Source organism: Capra hircus, chromosome 11 (assembly GCF_001704415.2).
Source record: "Capra hircus breed San Clemente chromosome 11, ASM170441v1, whole genome shotgun sequence".
Classification (NCBI taxonomy): domain Eukaryota; kingdom Metazoa; phylum Chordata; class Mammalia; order Artiodactyla; family Bovidae; genus Capra; species Capra hircus.
The window spans coordinates 14101710-14124976 of NC_030818.1; positions in this window are offsets into that span (position 1 = coordinate 14101710).

A 23267-nucleotide genomic window follows, 5' to 3' on the forward strand; every position below is an offset into this window, starting at 1 on the left:
ATCTTCACAGATTCATTTGCTGTTGGCTTCACATGTGAGCACGCTGGGCATTTCCCTGATGCTCGAGCTCAGTCTCTGTGAAAATGAAAGTCGCTTCAGTCATGACTTTGGTCTTTGTGACCCATGGACTGTAGCCCGTCAGGCTCCTCTGTCCATGGGATTCTCCAAGAAAGAACACTGGAGTGGGTTGCCATTTCCTTACTTAGTGTAGACTCAATTTTGATGACAGATAACATTTCATGTCAGGACATAAAAGACTTCCAGGAATTTCACATAAAAATTTCTGGGACACTTATTTTGCATATTGATATGGATAGTAACAACATAAAGAAGGCTGAATGTTACTTTTTATTTGACAATGCTTCCCATGACAACCTGCCAGATTAGTTTAATAAGTCTCTTTCCATAAGGAGAGAAAAATAACTCAAAGTTAGTTCTAAACCAAAGGACTTCATTTAGAATTTGAACATGAGACATTCTTTCAAAATGTCAAAAAGGTTTTTTAAAACATTTAGTCAAATAAGTCACTGTGGGAAAATATTTAGTCATTAATTTAACCAAAGTGACAATAGAATATTTCAAAAGCAAATACAGAAAGACAACAGATTGCTTAAAATGTGTGTATATATATATAAAGACCTTTCACAATCCATTATCAAAACAGAACAATATTCTGAGAAAATTTTGTCCTCCTAACAGAGAAAATCAAATTCTAGTCCTGACCACTACCTTTTCCCAGGTCACCTCTTCCACAAACCTCCCAAAACCTACCATATCCAAATTTATCTATTTTCTTTCTCATTTAGAAATAACCAGATTCTGGACAAAATCACTTTCTGTTTACCTTAACAAAATGCATTTACATTCCTCATATCTTCTTTTATTGGAATCACATCCTACTTTCCTTGAATATTGAAATATTTTTCTTATTGTTTCTAGTAGGTTTAATTATATTACTATTTTTATCCCTTAAGAACCTTAATCTCCAGCAAAAACCAAGAACCAATCATGGCAAGCTGTCTGTTTTATTAGCATTTCCTGATTGGCGTGCTTACATATGTATTCCATAACTTCTAGAAACATATGTATTTTCACAACATAATTTCTCTCAATGTGGTATAAGATGTCTTTTTAATAAACTAAACATCTTTAGTTTTTCTGTAATAAAAGACAAAGGTAGGTAAACATAGACTTGCTTAGCAGTTAATGTTTCAGCATTTACTAAAAACAATATAGACATTAAATGAATTCCCATCCCTAATTTAGCAAAACCCTAGTTCCAAGTAAAGATTTCAACAAAAATCTGGAGAAACTATTTTTTTTGGATAAACTATTTTTAAGCAAACTTACCATAAAACGTAATTAGTCTTAAAGAATCTGCCTAATATCCGTTTATCTCTATCTGTTTTATTACTTATGAAAATATCATCATACTGAGTTAATTTTCTTGTTGAAAATTTTTCTAACAGAGATGACATGAGTTTATTGACTTTCATAAACCCAGGTACAATTAAAGTATTATTCTATTGTTGATGACTTGTAAAGACATGTTTGTATTAATTATACCAATAACTTGACTTTAATACTGAATATTAATTTAACACTGAATATCTCCCACATCACATGAACCCCAAATTCCTTTTAGTAAATTTCTATTATATTTCTGAGAATTTATATAAAAACTTACTTGTTTAAGCTGTTTAAATACAGAACTTTTACAATTTAATTTTGATAATACCATCTGAAGGTAGGGACATATCATGTCTATAACATACACACAGAGAAACATACATCCAGATACAGAGAGATCTCATAGTTTTTCTGCTGGAGTCTGAAAGGACCGCTTTTCTCTTTTTTTGTTTAGGTTTTAGGTTCTACTGGTTAAACCAAGGCCATAATCTCAGGAGATGTAAGCTATGCTTACATTTCAAGGGCATGGTAAAACTTATAACTTCAAGCTTTCTCCTAGAAATAATTTTGTTCCCTCCAGGTCAGAATCTTGCACAGATGTTTTATCAAGCCAGTTTTATTTCCTAGCTACATATGTAAAAACCAGTTTCAGAATGTCAGAAGAACTCCCATACTTGCCATTTTAGGGCCAGATAAGTACTTGATAGTAATGGTTCAGGACCATACATGAGCTCAGACAGAGTTCTAGCGGCTGCCCATCTGGCAGATGGTAGACTTTGGAAGCACTGTTTCCTTTTTACTTTCATTTTATTTAAAAGGCTTGAACAATTTCTAAAGACAGTGTAGTGGATCAGAAGTGTGCGGCTTGTGAGCTTAGCTCATCGAGGCGTTACCCTTAAGTCAGTTCAGCTCTTTTGGGTTTTGGTTTCTTCTGCCAGCTGTCTAAAACCTCTATGGGGGCTCAAAGCACTTACTGACAAATTCTTCTGTACATGTTCCCAGGAGAACTGTAAATAAAATGAAGTGTCAGCATGGAATTCCCTATGGGACCACTACTCGTTATGATGATCAATTCTCAGACACTTTCTCTAGATTATCAGCTGCCTAAGTATGCCTCTGGGCTTAAAGGAACTAGTATGCTTTGTTTTGAGAGCCCACATGGACTCAGTTTCAAACAACCTCTTAAAAATATATACATACCAACCTTGCCAATTTAAGCCAAATTGGAAAAAGAGGTCAGCCAACACATTTCACTCTAAAGTTTTCCTGTCTAGGACTAGTTCCCTGTGTAAGAAATCACCTCTAGTTCCCCACCTAGGAAAGCACTTCAAAGTTTCTTCTTGTTAGTCACTCAGTCATATCTGACTCTGCAACACCATGGACCATAGCCCACCAGACTGCTATGTTCATGAAATTCTTCAGGCAAGAATATAAGAGTGGGTTGCCATTTCCTTCTCCAGGGGAACTTCCCGACCCAGGGATCAAACAAATGTCTCCTGCATTAGAGGCAGATTCTTCACCATCTGAGCCACCAGGGAAGCTTTAAATAATTTTATTATATTTATTTATTTTTCATAAATTAATTGATAATTAACTAATTGATTAAATCCCACACATGGCATGTGGGATCCCAGTTACCCGACCGGGGATTGAACCCATGCCCCTGCATTAGAAGTGTGGAGTGTCAAACTCTAAATCACCAGGGATGTCCCTAGGCTTTTATTGCTTGGAAATCCCCCTCAAGTTCTTTTCACCTAGGAAATATAACAAAAATTTCTTCTAGTCTTTTCCTGCCTAGCAGTTCCTCCCTGGTCTTTCTTACCTAGGAAATGTACTGATACCACAATAAAAGTCCAATATTTAAGAAGACAACTTGAAGAAAAGTCACAGGAACATCAAACTTAAGATAAGAAGGTCTATATATCAGGAAGAACTCACCAAAGTATCAGAAAAATGCTGTGAAGTTGGGGTGGTGGGGGCTCAAGGGATCTGTACTTGATACTAAGTGCTAGTCCAAAGCAGGCTCCATTTAAGCTGATATCGTGCTGACTACACAAAGTGATGTCAAAGGAAGTCAGCAATAATCAACCTACAATATAAATAAAAAAGTTCTATTCAAGCCAAACTGAGAACTATAGTCTGGAAGGCAGCTTCTAAGACTGTGAGAAACTGATTCAAAGAAGCATGTTTTCAGTACAGTTTTATACAGGACTTGGTCACTTCCCACTCAGGCAATCATTAGCCTCCTTCTCTTATCTAGAGATTAAATTCCACTGTTATGTTTGGGATCGCATGTACACCCATGGTGGATTCATGTTAATGTATGGCAAAACCAATACAGTATTGTAAAGTAAAATAAAGTAAAAATAAAAATTTTTAAAAATAAATAAATAAATAAATTAAAATTTAAGGAAGGAAAAAAAAATTCCACTGTTGTGAAACTCTGAATATGATTTTCAAAAAAGGCTTACCAGATTGTCATTCAGATTTTATTTCAATAAAAAACAGTTTCTATATGACGAAGATTTAACAAAACTTTCACATGCTTTGACTTAAGATGATTACTTTCAATTAAAAAGATATATTTGTGACCATGTCTTTCTCTGCAGCTTTTCAAGATGCTATAAATTAGGTGGAAACAGTCTAAAATAAGCATTTGTTCCACAAGCCAAAGACCTTCTGTTTACGCTTTCAACTTTGGGATGAATTCTCACATTTGGGCTGAATGATGGAATTTCATGGTCTTGAAATAGGCCAATTATAACTTATATTACATTAATCCCCTCCATTTTCCTAAGGACTGTGTGTTTGGGCACTCAATCATGTCCGACTCTTTGTGACCCTGTGGACTATAGTCCTCCTGTCCATGGGATTCTCCAGGCAAGAATACTGGAGTGGGTTGCCATTTTCTTCTCCAGAGGATCTTCCAGACCCAGGGATGAACCCATGTCTCCTGCTTCTTCTGTACTGCAGGCAGATTCTTTATCACTGAGCCATCAAGAAAGACCCTTCTAAGAACCTGTTGATTTATAATATGCATTGCATTGGCATGTGAGGTCCCAAAGTCCACAGAAAAGTCAGATAAACTCTGAGCCCTCCTGGACACAAGCCTCTCCCTCTTGGAACAACAATTTTAGGAAATCATAAGAGAGAAAGGAGATCTAACCAGTCCATCCTAAAGGAGATCAGTCCTGGGTGTTCACTGGAAGGACTGATGTTGAAGCTGAAACTCCAATACTTTGACTACCTGATGCGAAGAGCTGACTCATTTGAAAAGACCTTGATGCTGGGAAAGATTGAGGGCAGAAGGAGAAGGGGACAACAGAGGATGAGATGGTTGGATGGCATCACCAACTCAATGGACATGGGTTTGGATAGACTCTGGGAGTTGCTGATGGACAGGGAGGCCTGGCGTGCTGTGATTCATGGGATCGCAAAGAGTCGGACACAACCGAGCAACTGAACTGAACTGAACTGAACTGTGCTGAAGAGAGAAAATACTGCCAAGAGCTAAATCATTATTTCTGGAAGCATGAGCTCCTTTGGGGCCAGGTGCTCCCATGTTCTCTGAAGGCTTGGTCTTGGTTGGGTCGACAGCTGTGGTTTTGCTGGTTTTGAGTTGATTCTCTGGTAGCTTGTGCGCTGGCAGACCCCCAGATCCCTGGAGATGTCTCACTGCCAGCCCTTACCCTGTCTCTGCAGCAGGGCCTCTGGTCTGCTCACTCCCTCTCTGTGAATCCAGATGCGCATCTTGCCTGTACCAACCAGGATCTCTGTTCACTTTCTTCACTTACAACAAATTTTACTTGAAAAAAAAATTGGCTCCATTGTTTATATTAGTTTTTACTAAGTTTTTGTGGATTATGTGTGTGTGTGTTGTTTTTTTACTAAGACTGATTTCCCTCCTACATATGTCCATTCTAGATGAAAGATTTTGCTATATCCTCACAGCATCACTGCCCAGCGCCCAAGTCCTCCCTTGTTCTCCCAGATGTCTAGATTATTAATCAGTCCTAATAATAGTTCACCAAAATAGCATTTCTTTCCCATAACGTGATTTCTTTAGATCCTTATAAAAGTCCTCCGAGAAGAGCAGGAAAGTTATTATTATCTTCCCTTTCCAGACAGAGAAAATAGAAGTCTGATAAGTTGAGTTGCCAGCTGTCTCATAGTAAGCAAGTACCGGTTTCAACATCTATCACCCACGACCCAGCAGAGAAATCCTCTTTGATGGTTCTTCACTAACTAGGAAACATAAAGCTCAAAACTGTTAGCACAATGCTCATGGGTCCTGTCTGTCCAACTGAAATCCAGCCTCCTGATTGGTGAAGTTTCTCATGCCTAGATGGTGAGCTCCTGAGATCAAAAGCAGAATCATCTACTGCTACACTGTTGGTGCCCAGCATAGGGTCAGGCATATAAAAAGGACTAATAAATGCTCATTTATTTATCAATAAATGCTCATATATTCATCATATCCACAATGCAAGGAATGAACTGAGGTTTCAGAAATGCCTAAGGCTCTGCCTTTTGCCAAACATGGAACTTTCTCCCATCACTCCATACATTGTTAGAACCATTTAAAGTCCCTCACCAGCTTCTTTCCAATTAACCTTCTGCTGTTGATATTAGATAACCAGCTAGTATTCCTCAGCATAAGGGCCGCATTACTCTCTTACTATCGAGAAAATCAACCCTTGATTTTCAATGTACATCTGGGAAGTAGATCCCTTTTAGAATCAACAAAATGGTATTATCCAAAAGTGGATACATAATCAAAAGCAAAGGCCTCTAAACTTCAGCCTGGGTCAATATTGTCAACAAAAAGCTCAAAGAATAGAAAAGATCCAGAAGCAAATTTAAACTTACTTTATCTACTATGTTTTTTTTGATAATGCCTTTCAATAAACTGTTTAATTTCATCACCATTGTGATGATGACAATGTGGGTTTGTCTGGATACCAAGTAGGGTCTCTCTTTCCAGTCTGAGCTGCTCCAGCACAATTCAGGAAGAAGAGTTCTTACTTTTAAAGGGCCAACTCACATATGCTCTGTAGACAATATGGCCAAATGTGTACCACTGGGGAAACTATTTTCACAATTGTTTGTAGCCCTTTTCCTCTCTTCTAACTTATTTTCCTTTTATCATTTGAAATACTATGTAATATACTCAATTACATGTTGTTGTCTATCTCCCCACACCTGCTGCTGCTACTGCTGCTCAGTCGCTTCAGTTATGTCCAACTCTACGCAACCCCAGAGACAGCAGCATCAGGCTCCCCTGTCCCTGGGATCTCCCCACACCTAATAGAAGGTAAGTGTGGCAGGCATTCTATCTCCCCACTAAATAGTCATGCCCTCCTTCTCTAATAGAGAGTTTCTGCTGGGAAACTGTTGCCAGCCAGAAATAACATTTCCCAGCCCCCTTACATGCAGATAAAGCTATATTATTGAGTTCTGATTAATGTAATATGGGGGAAAGTGATGTCCACAATGCCCTGATTGCCGTCTTTTCTTCCATTATCTGATCACTGATGTCAATGCCCAGGGTAATCATGGAAACCTCACAATGAACACAACAGAACTTCAAGCCAAAGTTGTTAAATAAATACAATGATCTGAGCATTCCTCTCCTCTGCCTTATTGCTTATTTGACTTTCTAGGAGCAGGAAATCAGCTTGTATTTACTCAGTGAGATTTCTGAGTTGTCTGTTTTAGCACCTAGGATTGCATTCACTAATACTGGGTTGGCCAAAAAGTTCATTGGGGTTTTTCCGCACCATTTTACAGGAAAGCTTGAACAAAACTTTTGGCCAACCCCATACAGTAAGTTCCCCAAAGACAGAGATGTTCAAGCAAAACACTGCCTGGGCAGGGTAAGCAATATTTATTCAAGAAATACTCTATAATTTTCTCTATGGAGTCTATCATTAATCTTAAGAATGATCAAATGCTCTGTAAATAATCTCAGATCTGCCTCTCTCACGTAAATGGAATAATCAATTAGAAAGAAAGAAACTTCTTAGGATACTGAATGAATGAATGACTGAATGAGTGAATAACACAGTGTGAGGTTTAGTTAAAGGCAAGGAGCATGGCTCAGAAGTCTGGCTTGACCCATGTGCAAAGCTGCATGTGTAAATCAGGGCCACCAAGGATTGCGGGCTTCTGAGCCAAAGACAATTTTGTTTCCTTCTGACATCCTCGGCCTTCAGTGTTCCCATCCTCACTCTGTTTTAAGGATGGGCTTCAGAGCAACTTCTACATAAGGCAACATTCACACACCCATTCATTTATCAACTTTACTAGGACTCAGCCTTGTCTCAGACATGATGATGGGCACTGGTAGGGTCGAAGAGGCTTGAAAAATATTGTATTTTATAGATAATCTCTGATTTCTGGGCCAGCATTGCAGAAATTGAACATATAACACTACCGTCCCACCTAACTATCACCACTACCCAAAGCAAAGCGGCAGATTTCAGGCTTATATATGTTATCATCAGAGAACTTAACAGTTTCCTTCAGACCTCCCAGGGCTGCCTCCCTAGTTTTATTACAGTGACCTCTGGGAAGTCAATTCAGGGTGCAAGTGTGTATAGGAAGTTCACCTGCTGTTCCCATTCTAAACTTGTCCTTGAAACAGAACTGTCCACAGGAACACAGTGTTGTTAATGATGTTATTTGCTTTGTCTTTCTTCTAAAAAGGAAGGAACACCATCTCCCCTGATTAAAAAAAAAAAAATCTATTAAACTACTGTTTACATCCCTGAGCATACAGCCCAAAAAGGGAGCAGAGTCCCCAAAACAATCAGGGACAGAGAGCAAGCTGGCCACTTTAGACCTCTCTGTAGACCAAGTTCAGTTTTCCTGATGCTCAAGCAGAGAGAAAAGGAAGCAAAGGACATTCTACATAGAGTGCCTTTCTGCATGAGTCCCTATGGTGGTCTTATTCATGCCTGGCTGATACTATCTTCTGATTGTATCTTTCCTTCTGTCCTCTGTTGTACTTTTGGAAACAATCTACCCTTCTCTCCAGTATCTTGAGGGATAGTTGGAATGTGTGGGATAACACTGGAGATTTGGGAGCTTCCTGGTTGGTTCAGTGGTAAAGAATCCACCTGCCAATGCAGGAGATGAGGGTTTGATCTTTGGATAGGGAAGATCCCCTGGAGGAGGGCATGGCAACCCACTCCAGTATTCTGGCCTGGAAAAGCCAATGGACAGAGGAGTCTGGCAAGCTACAGTCCATGGAGGAGTGCACACTCATGCACATTTGAGATTTTAGCCATTTGTGAGTAATCCCAGAGTTTCATGACATATTTGCCATTTTTGTGAAGCATGAATTTTAAATTCATGAGTTATAATGCTGCATCCACATCACAGAATGGTGGGCTATTCTCACTGAGGGATTTAAGGAGATTTCTTATACTGTCAGCTTTGTTTCAGTGCATTTTATGATGACTGGAGAAATTAAGACATCCATATCTCCCCACTGATCTAGAAAGGAACCTTAAGCTCTTTTAGGAGCGTCTTATAGTTCTTGCTATAAATGCCCCAATGGAAGGCCTCTAGTCCCAAGGTTAGTCTACTGGTCAAAGTTAAATAACCTCCCTAGTGGGAGACTATTTGAAGAGGACACAGATTTATGAAGCCGCTGTCATGTGCCAAGCCCTAAGTTAGGCATTTTATGTGGATCTCATTTACTTTCTACAATATCCCTATAAGATAGATACTATTTCTCATTTTCCATATGAAAAAGCAGTCTTCCCTCAGAGAGGTTCAGTAATTTACAAGGCTGGTAAGGGAGAACTAGGATTTGAATCCAAGTTTCTCTGATTCTAGAATCTTCTGAAAGCAATAGGGGGCAAAGACTAGGCTTTCCTAGTGTAACACCACCAATTATAGGGGCTAGAGACAGAGAAGAAACTGCTTCATTGACAAAGGTCTCACTTAACATTGAAGAGGTGTCAGCAGTGAAAATCTTTGATCTTGAGAGAACCAGAGGAGTAGAGCAGACTGAAACAGCAGGGAGAATGTCGTGCAGTGTAGCAGAAGCAGGCTGAAGCACCGCAGACCTGTCTTCTGAAAAAAACACACAGAAATAGTTTAGTCCCCATAACATGCTTCATAGACCAGGATCACCCAGAGAACAGAAACTGGGTGTCAGACTCCAAGAATCTTAAGGAATTCTATATTCCCAAAAGAAATGTAAAGTGTCCAAAGGTTCCAGGAAGAGAGAAAAAGCAGACAGTGGGAAGTCAGTGCCATCTTAGCAGTCACCCGCCTAACAACTGACTCCCAGGGACCAAGCAGAAAGGTGCAAGGTCCCAGGCTCACTCTACCAAGAGAAGTAAATGAAGCAGAATGTGTGATGACTACCATCACTCCTCTAGAATTCCAGTCCAGGATGTGCAGAGAAGGACAAAGAAGGGAGTATTCATACAGGGTCTACCCAACATTTGGACTCAGTCCTTTTTATTTTTTCCTAGGAGAACAAAGAATCTTCTGGAAAGCAGTGTCTGTGGGTGGATTGGTAGCTTCCTGGCACATGAAGGGAACATGAACCTGGATGGGAAAAGCTTTAACCTCCCACAGAGGACACCTTTGGGCCTGAGCAGAGTACTGATAGATTTAGGACATAAGCATGCAAGAAGGAAGACGGAATACCCAAAGGAAGCACTAAAAGAGTGGTTCCCAAGGATGATGAACATTGAATGGCAACTGAAATTACCTCTGGGACCACTCCATGGACCCTTAGTCAAATTTCCTACCCCTGTGATGCTTGGGTGTCTTCCAGAACCAAATGAGTAGCCAGACCAGAATAGTTAATAGTCCTCAGTGACCCAGCAACTATAATTTTTCAGTCTTGATCACTATCAGTGTTTTTTCTACATTAAATACCCGCTATTCATCACCTCTATATAATTATCACTATTATTCTGAGAAAATCATCTGGAAGTAGGAACTAGGGTGACAAGGATCTTGGGAATGAATCACACAGCCAAGTACCCATGTCTGGGTGCCAGGAAAGTAGCAGCTCCCAGGAACTGTGTGAGGCACCTTGCCTGGAGGCTAAATCAGAGGGCTTCAATGGTGGGTCTATGAGCAGAGTTTGTGAACTTGTTTAAAAAAAAAAATATATATATATATAGTTCCCAAGGCAAAATTTTCCAGCCTCCCATTTCTTTGTTATGAAACAGAGCCCTCATTCAACTGATCTAGAGAATTTTGGCAACCAAATGCTGAGTTGAGGTGAAGCCATGGAAAGAGTCCCAGTCTAGAGGACAAGAGACTCAGGTGATAGCTAAGGATATGTTCCTCCCTGACACTTATGGCAAGACCCTTTCCTGTCTGTGAAACTCCGCATATTCTCCCAGCTCTGGCGTTCTAGGGTATCATGTCCAGCACAGATCACTTTACCTCTGCATACACGGCTGTGCTATCAGGACCCATCTGGACCCCACCCACCTTCTAGTCTCATTTTCAGCTTGCTCACCCACACAACCCATCTTTCAGCTATATGAGGAATAAGTCTATTTCCCAATCCCTGAACTCACCACCAAGTCTCAAGACCTTTCCTCAGGACACTCCCTCAGCTTAGAACTCCTTTTCCTCATTTCTCCCCCTAATGAAATCCTTAAAAGCTCAGCTTAAATGCAATCAGCCCATAGCCTCAGACTTCTGCACACAACCACACAAAGGAAAATTCATTGATCTCTCATCTATTTCCATTGCGCTTTACATCTACCTCTATTAGAGAACACAGAGACCAGATCTGGTCAGCATCAGTCCTTCCAAGGGTTGATTTCCTTTAAGGCTGACTGGTTTGATCTTCTTGCTGTCCAAGGGACTCTCAGGAGTCTTCACCAGTGCCACAGTTTGAAGACATCCGTTCTTCGATGCTCTGTCTTCTTTACGGTCCAGCTCAATAAATATTTGCTTAGTGATCTCTGCTCAGCTATAGACAGCTGAGGAAAAGGCACTGATTCTTCTTGCACAGCTTGCCTAAGTCTACTTCCCTCCTGCCCAAAGAGAAAGTCATCTTAATCTCATGTTTATTTTTATCATGATGCTTCCCCTTAATTGTCACCTTGCACTTTGGTTTGTATAGCACTACAGCTCTTTTATGGGCTTCCCTGGTGGCTCAGTGGTAAAGAATCTGCCTGCAATGCAGGAAACTCAGGTTTGATCCCTGGGTCAGGAAGATCCCCTGGAGAAGGAAATGGTAATCCACTCCAGTACTCTTGCCTGGAAAATTCCATGGACAAAGGAGCCTGGCAGGCTACAATCCATGAGACTGCAAAAGATTCAGATATTACTTAGCAACTAAACAACAACAACATCAGTTCTTTTATATACATCAACTCATGGTATCATCACAAATAATACATGGAGTTATAACCCCATTTTCATCTATAGAAATAGGTCTGAAAGTGAATGAGCAGCAGAGTGAATTTGAACCCCAGGTTTTAACCCCAGATTCAATGTTCTTTCCTGTCGACTTGATCCTCAAGATTATGACTTGAGCACCCCCACTGTTCTCATGACTGAGAAGCTCTTGTAGACCTTGGTAACTGGCCAGGGCAGAGATCTCATCAACACTGGACTTGGACAAATCAGAAAGAGTTAGGGAGGACACTCTCAACATTTATAAAACAGAATTGCAACAACCAACACTGAAAATCTAGGGATCAGGAAGTGAGATTGGCTTCAGTAAGTCCCAGTCACCGGAAATGTTAGCTTAAGTAAAATAGGACTTTCCAGAAAAGAGCAAGTCAGATGGGAGTTACTCAAGGTTTGGAAATCTGTCATGGGCAATGCTGGGTGCTCTCTTGTGAGGAACATTTGAGAAGGGATTTGGAAAGAACATTGGCTAAAGGTATGGAAGCAGACCAGAAATGGATGAGTAAAGATTATAAGGAAAGTGAGAAAGGAACAGGTAGGGAAACTGGTTTGGGCAGAGGATGAGGAAGGAAACAAGGAAGTCGCTCAAAGAAAGCCAGCCCCAGCAGAGGGAAGATGAGCCAGTCACAGCTGCCCACTCCCATGGCCTCATGTGTCCCCGTGGTGTGATGAAAACGTAATTGCATCCAACCAAATGAGTCAGCCCTGACTGGAAAGGGCCGACCACATGCCTAACTGCCCCTACCCAACAAAAATCCCCAGAAAGCTCAGACAATCTTTTCTTACTTCCCTTCTGGAAAGGAACAGCTGTGACATCAGAATCTCCCTTATCCTCCAGAAGGTCCCACCAGGGTCCCTCTGTGCCCTCTCAAAAAGCAAAAGACTTCATATTCAGTCCCTTTCTCCCTGGACGTGGGGTAAGCCAGATTTTATTTGGTTTTCTGTTGTGTAGCAAGCAGCATGGTGCTACACCAGACTTTGTAGAACAGGGTAAGGAAGAAGTTAAACGCCAGCTCCTGTGGGTAAAGGTCCGTTTTCCAGCATGTAGGAATAGGGTATGTGATATCACTTACATGTAGAATCTAAAATATGACACAAATCAACGTATCTATGAAACAGAAACAGAACCAGGGACATAGAGAGTAGATGGGTGGTTGCCAAGGAAGAGGGAGGTGGTGGGAGAGGGTTGGGTTGTGAGTTGGGATTAGCAGCTGCAAACTGGTATATGTAGACTGGATAAGCAGCAAGGCCCTATGTGCAGCACGGGGAATTACATTCAATATTCTGCGATAATCCATAATGGAGAACAATATGAAAAAGAATGCGTGTGTGTGTGTGTGTGTGTGTATATATATAGCTGAGTCACTTTGCTGTACAGCCGTAATTAACACAACATTGTAATTCAGTTATACTTTGATAAAAAATAAATTTAAAACATAAAACTAAATTTTGTTTCAGATTAAAAAAGAATACAGCATGTAAGCAGATACAAACTCCAAGCAGCAGTAACTGACATGATTTAAATTAAAGAGCCCAACTTTGCATCCACTCTCACACACCTAGCACCTGTGCTTTTCCTTCAGTAAGGACCTGCAGGATCCAGCCCTTTCCTACCAGGGTCCACTGAAAGGAAAGGAAATGTGTGAAAGAGGGTAGGAAGACAGCATTCTGCATAAAGCTTAACAGAACGCAGACATGCCATTCAAATTCCCGCCAGGAATTCCCTGAAGGCCCAAGTGGCCACCGGCCCTGAAACGCCCCACAGAACCACCACCTGATAATCAGTCAGCTTCAAGAGTCAGGAGAGCACCTTAAGGACAGGTATGACAGGTGGGAGTTGTGGGTGGCATTGTCTGAGCTGTGGGTGCCTGGTACAGCCCCGGCAGATCCCTTTAATTATACTGTGCTTTCCAATTTAGGAAGCCCGCAATTAGTTATGAGAAGTGTCCTGGGGAAACAGACCCAGCAGCTGGTCTCTTCCTCGGGATTATCTCACTGTATTCAGGCGGACACTAGGCGCTGGCTCAGGTGTGTGAGCAACCCTGAGAGGACTGTCTTGGCCAGCGGCTTCAGCTGGGAGCTCTATGAGTCTCTGTCTCCTTCCATCAGCCCAGCACAGCTTGTACTGGAGTAACCAACAGGAAAGAAGATTTCACTGTTTTGATTCCCAAGACTTGCCCCTCCAGGCTCTTCCATCAAACCTGTGAACTGATTTTTGTCAGAAAACAACAATTTCCAAGACATTGAAAAATATCCTTCAACACCAGGCCAGTAGGAAGAGATTTCATTTTTATCTTATTTTATTTTTTTATGTGTATTTATTTATTTTATTTTTAAAAAATTATTATTATTATTTTACTTTACAAGATATTTCAAGAGAAAGATCCCAGGGATGAGATTTAAAGAAGAGAATGTTACGCAACCAGTTGTACATTTAGTTGTATGTGCAACATCATTGATATACACTTAGAGAGGAAGAGAGATTCAAATAGTTGTGTTCAAATCTCTTGTTCTCCACTCACTTGCTCTGCACCCATGCATAAGATCCCTATGATCTCTAAACCAGCATCCCCATCTGTCTAATGGAGATGATACTTTCCTGACCTGATGGTTTTACATGGTTCCTTAATTGCCAGAAATAGAGAAGGTACTCAGACAATGCTTCCTGAAGCAGTCGTTGGAGCTTGGCGGTATTTTATTCTGTCACTTAGCTACTCTCCCAAGTCAAACGCATCTGTCAGTAAACTGGTGATATCGCATAGGCACTTCCTAGGGGAGAGGTCCTGAGTCCCATGATGGGATACACTAGCAACAAGCAGATGGGCAGAGGAGCATGAATGCCTCCTAAGAGCCTGCCTCGGGCCACGCAGAATGTAAGTGCACAATGTCCCTGCACATGTGGGGAGCCAAGCAGAGATGGGACAGAATCTCTGACATCCAGGACTTCAGAACAGGTAGGTCTGGTCCTATCCAAGAAAACACTTAGTGACCCAAAAGCAGTGTAAGGATTTGGATGGGAGAGTCAAGGCATATTTACATTTGATGCAAAAGGTCTTCTGTGCAATTTTATTCTCTCTTTCAGTTCAGTTCAGTTCAGTTCATTTCAGTCATTCAGCCATGTCCAACTCTTTGCGACTCCATGAACTGCAGCACTCCAGGCCTCCCTATCCACCACCAACTCCCGGAGTTCACTCAAACTCATGTCCATTGAGTCGGTGATGCCATCCAGCCATCTCATCCTCTGTTGTCCCCTTCTCCTCCTGCCCCCAATCCTTCCCAGCATCAGAGTCTTTTCCAATGAGTCAACTCTTTGCATGAGGTGGCCAAAGTACTGGAGTTTCAGCTTTAGCATCAGTCCTTCCAAAGAACACCCAGGACTGATCTCCTTTAGGATGGACTAGTTGGATCTCCTTGCAGTCCAAGGGACTCTCAAGAGTCTTCTCCAACACCACAATTCAAAAACATCAATTCTTCACACTCAGCTTTCTTCACAGTCCTACTCTCACATCCATACATTACTACTGGAAAAACCATAGCTTTGACTAGATGGACCTTTGTTGGCAAAGTAGTGTCTCTGCTTTTGAATATGCTATCTAGGTTGGTCATAACTTTTCTTCCAAGGAGTAAGCGTCTTTTCATTTCATGGCTGCAATTACCATCTGCAGTGATTTTGGAGCCCAAAAAAATAAACTCAGCCACTGTTTCCACTCTTTCCCCACTGATTTCCCATGAAGTGGTGGGACCAGACACCATAATCTTAGTTTTCTGAAAGTTGAGCTTTAAGCCAACTTTTTCACTCTCCTCTTTCACTTTCATCAAGAGGCTTTTGAGTTCCTCTTCACTTTCTGTCATAAGGGTGATGTCATCTGCATATCTGAGGTTATTGATATTTCTCCCGGCAATCTTCATTCCAGCTTGTGCTTCTTCCAGTCCAGCATTTCTCATGACGTACTCTGCATAGAAGTTAAATAAGCAGGGTGACAATATACAGTCTTGACGTACTCCTTTTCCTATTTGGAACCAGTCTGTTGTTCCATGTCCAGTTCTAACTGTTGCTTCCTGGCCTGCATACAGGTTTCTCAAGAGGCAGGTCAGGTGGTCTGGTATTCCCATCTCTTGAAGAATTTTCCACAGTTGATTGTGATCCACACAGTCAAAGGCTTTGGCATAGTCAATAAAGCAGAAATTGATGTTTTTTCTGGAACTCTCTTGCTCTTCCAATGATCCAGCAGATGTTGGCAATTTGATCTCTGGTTCCTCTGCCTTTCCTAAAACCAGCTGGAACATCTGGAAGTTCACAGTTCATGAACTGCTGAAACCTGGCTTGGAGAATTTTGAGCACTACTTTACTAGTGTGTGAGATGAGTGCAATTGTGTAGTAGTTTGAGCATTCTTTGGCATTGCCTTTCTTTGAGATTGGAATGAAAACTGACCTTTTCCAGTCCTGTGGCCACTGCTGAGTTTTCCAAACGTGCTGGCAAATTGAGTGCAGCCCTTTCACAGCATCATCTTTCAGGATTTGAAATAGCTCAACTGGAATTCCATCACCTCCACTAGCTTTGTTCGTAGTGATGCTTTCTACAGCCCACTTGACTTCACATTCCATAAATGTCTAATATTCCCTACACTTTGTTCCTGATTCCTTACTGCTCTACCACATTTGGACCCAGAAGTATGATTTCTGAAGCCTGGAAAGATATGACCAAGTGACTTCTGCTCACATTTTCACAGCAGAACTAGTTACTTCAAGGAAATGAGTCTATCTCATTTCTACAGTGGGTTAAATGATGGCAATAAGCAGCCCCCCAAATCTCAATAATTTACAAGAATGGTGATTTATTTCTTGTGACATTAATAGCATCATAGAGGCAAATACAGAGGGCTATAAAATAAAACCTTGTAGGAAGAAATGGTACATTCTGCCTATATTAAGGATTAAGAGAGCAGGGACAGTTACAGAAAATCAGACAATTGATCCTGGCCTTAGGTTGGAGAACTTATCATTATGTATATTATATTCAACAGTAAATTCATTCAACCCTTACTGAGTATCGACTATGGACCTGGAACTTATATACAGTGACAAACAAAATCAGCTTGCTCTCTTCCAATGCAGAAATTGAATATATTTAAGGGAAAAAAACTGACATTAAACCAATAAACACCCAAATAAATATACATTTACAAATTGGGCTGTGACAATGGAAAACACTGGGCTGTCAGGTGAAGGAAGGCAGAGAGACGTCCATGCTGAGGACACAATTCGAGAATCTAGCACTGACAGAGCTAGCCAGGCAAAGGATGCCAGAAAGAACGTTCTAGGCAGAGCTTACAGTTGCACAAACTTCCTGAGAGGAAAAAAAAAGAGATTGGTCACTCTAAGTACTGATAGAAGGAGGGATATCAATGTAGTGAGTGAGTGTAAAAGCAGTTCAAGGGTAAGTGAGTGAGGAGATAGATCATGCAAGGTCTTGAAATCACAGTGAGGGTTTTATTGTATTTTTAAGTGAAATAAGCCATTGACAGTGTTCCATCATGAGAAGAGGTGCAATTTGTGTACAAGTGTGAGACATTATCCTATACTCGTTTATAAGTCATTTTTACTGCTACCTGGAGAGAAGATTGATGGGAGGAAAAAGCTGACAAAGGAAAACCAGTTTGGAAGTTAGGCAGGAGTCAAACAAAAGATGATGGTGGCTTGGGGTAAACTTCTGGAGATGGATATGGACATATCCGTGATATTCCAAGACTACTGATTTAGAGATAGAATCAACAGGATTTTGTGATGAATTAGAATGTGTTGGGAGACAGGAAGCAGTGAATGAGGAAAAGGTAGCAAGAAAGATAGAGCTTCTTCTGCCTGGGAATTCCCTGGTGGTCCAGTGTTTAGGGCTCTGCCCTTCCACTGCAGGAGGCATGGGTTTGATCCATGATCAGGGAACTAAGATCCCTCATGCTATTCAGCCAAAAGCAGTTATTTCCACCTGAATGAAATTTACCCATATGAAAAAGAATGATGAAATTGGAATGAAAAATTTCTTTGGTATATATTAATTTTGACATTCCTATGAACCATCCAAATTAGAAATATCAAACTAGTCATTAAACATAGGAATCTGAGGCCCAGAAGAAACATCTGGACTATCAATATTTATTTAAGGATCATCATATATAAAGCAACGTCAAAAGTCATGGGAATGGATGGGATGTGGACTTAATGGGAGAAGAGAAGAGTCCATGAATGGCTCCTTGAAAAGCATATAGTATTAGGGTTCAGATGATGGGAGGAAGAACAAGGGTGTTGGCAAAGAGAAGACTAAGGAGTTAGGAGAAAGCCAGGGTAGTATAGTGTCATGCAAGCCAAGAAAGGAAGCATTTGTTACAAGAAAAAAGAAGTGGTCAACAGCCTAGAATGCCACAGAAAGGTCCAGCAAAACATGGGCAAAGAAATCAGTGTTGGCTTGGGCAGCATAAAGTGACCTAGCAAAATGGGTGTCTATGGAGTGAATGGAGGGTGAAGAACTGCCATTGAAAACACTGAAGAATTAATAAGAGGTGAGGACATGACACACACAGCTCTCGAAAGAAGTGCAGTGAAGCAGGGAAACAGAAACCTGGGGCAATACCTGGAGGAGGTTAGAGTAACATGGTGGTCTGACTCTTGCCACCCTGTGGACTGTAGCCCACCAGGCTTCTCTGTCCATAGGATTTTCCAGGCAAGAATATGGAAGTGGGTTGCCATTTCCTTCTCCAGGGGATCTTTCTGACCCCGGGATTGAAGCTGGGTCTCGACCACTGCAGGCAACTTCTTTACTGACTGAGCTACCAGGGAAGCCCACGGGTGGTATACAAATGTTATCCAGTGGATCCAGTGGAGAGTGAAGAGTTGAAGAGAGTAGAGGCAGAATCCCTAGGAACAAACAGCCTTACGAGGCAAACAGGGCAGGGTGGGGTCCGGACCAGTAATAAGGAGCCTCACTTTGTAGAGGAGGGGAAGTCACGCTGCTTCTCAGACACAGAAGAGGAAGAAAGCTGGGCAGTAATGTCACCAGGGGTTTTGATTTAACAGTGGGGACAGGTAGAGCTTTTGTATCATACACTGCTTTGGGGTTCTTAAAAAGTTCATACATGGAGGGGCTTAGCTAAGCTGGCAGAGTAGGAAGACTCTGAGCTCACCTCCTCCCAAAGTCACACCAAAATCACAACTACGTACAAAGCAGCTGTGAATGCAAATGACCAGAAGGCTAACACAAATACCTTCTACAACTAAAGATATGAAGAAAGGCAAGGTTGCAGCTATGAGCCCTGTGCGACACCAGGATTCGTGGACTCTGGAGGAGAGAGATGCGATCCAGGGCCAGAGACAAGGCTTGATCACTTGAAGATTTTGTGTAATAAAGTTTTATTAAAGTAGAAAAGAGATAGTGAAAGCTTCTGACATAGACATCAGAAGGGGGCAGAAAGAGCGCCCCCTTACTAGTTTTTAGCCAAGGAGTGATATACCTATTAGCAAGCTGCTAATTAGAGAAAGGAAACTCCTCAAAACTGAGAGAGTTGCATCAGGCCCCTCACCCACAACATGCGTTTTGAGATAGCGTTGGCACAAGGTGTTAGGGTTAGGGTTAAGGCAGAGGAACCAGAGATCAAATTGCCAGCATCCGCTGGATCATGGAAAAAGCAAGAGAGTTCCAGAAAAACATCTATTTCTGCTTTATTGACTATGCCAAAGCCTTCGACTGTGTGGATCACAATAAACTGTGGAGAATTCTTCAAAAGATGGGAATACCAGACCACCTGACCTGCCTCTTGAGAAATCTGTATGCAGGTCAGGAAGCAACAGTTAGAACTGGACATGGAACAACAAACTGGTTCCAAATAGGAAAAGGAGTACGTCAAGGCTGTATATTGTCACCCTGCTTATTTAACTTATATGTAGAGTACATCATAAGAAACACTGTGCTGGATATACCACAAGCTGGAATCAGGATTGCTGAGAAAAATATCAATAACCTCAGATATGCAGATGACACCACCCTTATGGCAGAAAGTGAAGAAGAACTAAAGAGCCTCTTGATGAAAATGAAAGAGGAGAGTGAAAAAGCTGGCTTAAAACTCAGCATTCAGAAAACTCCAGTCTCATCACATTATGGCAAATAAATGGAGAAACAGCGGAAACAGCGGCAGACTTTATCTTTTTGGGTTCCAAAATCACTTCAGATGGTGACTGCAGCTATGAAATTAAAAGACCCTTACTCCTTGGAAGAAAAGTTATAACCAACCTAGACAGCTTATTAAATAGCAGAGACATAACTTTGCAACAAAAGCCCGTCTAGTCAAGGCTATGGTTTTTCCAGTAGTCAAGTATGAATGTGAGAGTTGGACTATAAAGAAATCTGAGAGCCAAAGAATTAATGCTTTTGAACTGTGGTATTGGAGAAGACTCCTAAGAGTCCCTTGGACAGCAAGGAGATCCAATCAGTCCATCCCAAAGGAAATCAGTCTTGAATATTCATTGGAAGTATTAGGTAGTTAGAATAGGAAAAAGGAGTCCAGAATGGCAGTGGCTAAAAGACGAGGAAGGGAAAAGCCTTTGTTCGAAAATAGAACAAAGGAAAGTCTGAGAACCAGAGTGAGGACCTCAGGTAAGACAAACAGCACTCCTGGCTAGCCCAATAGGGCAGGCCCAGGGGGAGGAAAAAACATAAAAAGAGGAGCCAAAGGCCCGGGGGTGTCTCTCCCCTGCGTGCACGCTCTCTCTCTCTCTCTCTCTCTCACTCTTCTTTTCGTGTCTTTTGGGTCGGCATGCCCTCACGCCTCGAGGATGTATTTTCCTTTATTTTCTAAATAAAACTGAGCAGTAACATGGAGCTGTAATACTGTCCGAGAGTTGTGACCCGCCGAGGGCTTTAACATCTGTCGCTTCAAATTTTTGTTGTGACGAGACATAACCAAAGAAATTATACATTCCCCTGAGAGAAAGACTGATGCTGAAGCTGAAGCTCCAATAGGACACGTGATGCAAAGAACCAACTCATTTGAAAAGACCCTGATGCTGGGAAAGATTGAAGGCCGAAGGAGAAGGGGACGACAGAGGATGAGATGGTTGGATGGCATCACCAACTCGATGGACAGGAGTTTGAGTAAGCTCCGGGAGCTGGTGATGGACAGGAAGGCCTGGCGTGCTGCAGTCCATGCAGAGTCAGACCCGACTGAGCGACTGAACTGAACTGAACTGGCACAAGGCGAGTCATACCTGGCCATAAAACAATTAACATGAATCTTAAAGAAAGGCAGATTTCCAAGCAAATACATAGTTCATTAACACAGCTTAAGAAAACATTTCCATAAGAAAAACGCATTGGTTAGCTCAAGGTTTGAGACGGAGTTAAGTTCGGGCCGAACCAGGTGTCACCATGACAACACAGGATTAGAAGAGAAATTTTTAAAAAAGCGTCTGCTACTTGGAGTTTATTTCCTCCTGCCACTTGGGGACTTCTGGCCTCAAGTGTCCGACACTATTAACACTCTCAGATGGAACCACAACAAGAGCGTGGGAGTGAGGGGACATGCGATATAGTCAAGCCCACACTCCCTGATGTATGACCCACAAATGGGAGGATAATCAATTGCAAAGCTTCTCCCCAAGGAGTGAGGAGTCAGAGTCTCCCATTGGGCTCCCCTGGGCTCCCCAGCCCAGGGCTTCTGCTCTGGGAATGAGCCCCCAGAATGTTTGGCTTTGAAGGCCAAAGGGGCTGGCTTCGGGGAAATTCAGAGAGCTATGGGAAACAGAGCCTCTTCTCTTAAAGGATGCACAGAAAATTTCACACACTCTGAGACTCAGGGCAGAAGTATTAATTTGAAAGGAACCTGGTTCAGACTTGCTTGCTTATCTTGAAGGACCTCCTGGAGAGGAGAGGAGGGAGCAACTGGGACTGACCCCGGGTACACAGAGCCTGGAAGCAGACATTCTGGGGGAGCTCATTCTACCAGGAAGACACCAGCGCTGCTGAGCACCATTTTGGAATCCTTATAGTAGCCACAAAGCAAACATTGAGAATAGACGCACACGAACGAAGAAGGGGATCCAAACACAACACCAAAGACCATCATAAATCACAAGGGAAGAGAGAAAAGAAGAAAAGAGGAACAAGAAAGAATGATAAAACAACCTCAAAACAATGAACAGAATGCAATATTGCATACCTATCAATAATTAAATATAGGTGGACTAAATGCTCCAATCAAAGACATAGAATGGCTGAAAGGATATACAAAGAAAACTCATGTACATGCTGCCTACCAGAGACTCACTTCAGATTTAAAGACACACAGAAACTGAAAGTGAGGAAACGGAAAAATTATTTCCTGCAAATAAAAATGAAATGAAATCGTCAATAGCAATATGTGCATCAGACAAACTAGACACTAAAACAAAGACTGTGACAAAATACAAAGAAGTTTTTGTTTGCCTGAAATAAAGAGTTTTAATTACTCACCTCTATTATTTATACTATCATTTCTCTCTTTTTAATTTTTGCCTTATTATACTGGTTATTATCTCCAGACCAATGTTATATAGAAGTGATGAGTAGATATCCTTGCCTTTTTCCTGACCTTAGAGAGACAAGTATTTTTTATCTGTCTCATGTCTCCTAACTAAACAGTGAGATGGGAGCTCCCCAGGTGGCTCAGGGGTGAAACATCCACCTGTCAACGCAGGAGATACAGGAGACACGGGCTGGCTCCCTCTATCAGGAGGATCCCCTGGAGGAGGAAATGACAACCCGCTCCAGCATTCTTGCCAGGAAAATCCCATGGACAGAGGGGCCTGGTGGGTTTCAATCCATGGGGCTGCGAAGAGTCAGACACAACTGAGCTCGCACACACACGGTGGGATTCTCCCGAGTAGGAATTACACCTTATTCATGTTTGTACTCTCTGTCGTGCCTGACACAGAAAAGCGTCTGTCATTTAAGAAGAATTTAGTAAATGTTTATTGATGTATTAAATAAATGACAGCAGAAGTGCACTGGGCGATAGTCCTTTGTGAATCCTCAACACATTTGGAAGCGATCTCTTAAAATGAATGGCAGCTAGGAAACAGGCAGTGACTAACAAGAAAATTTTTTAAAGAGTTAATGGTTTCAGGGGACTTCCCTGGTGATCCAGTGTTTAAAACTTTGAACTTCCACTGCAGTGGGCACAGGTTTGAGCCCTAGTCAAACTAAGATCGCACATGCTACAAGGTGAGGCCAAAAAAGAAAAAAGTTGGTGGTCTCAGATTCTGAGTTTTATGCAAATATCACATTAAACTGTCTAGACATGTCCAGGAGAAAGTGAGAATTTTGACCAGGATGCTAAGAAAGACACATTGCATTACCCTGACTCTGAAATTCTAAGCACACTAAGAACTGCCAAAAGTAACCAAAACATTCAATTTTGCCAGCTGT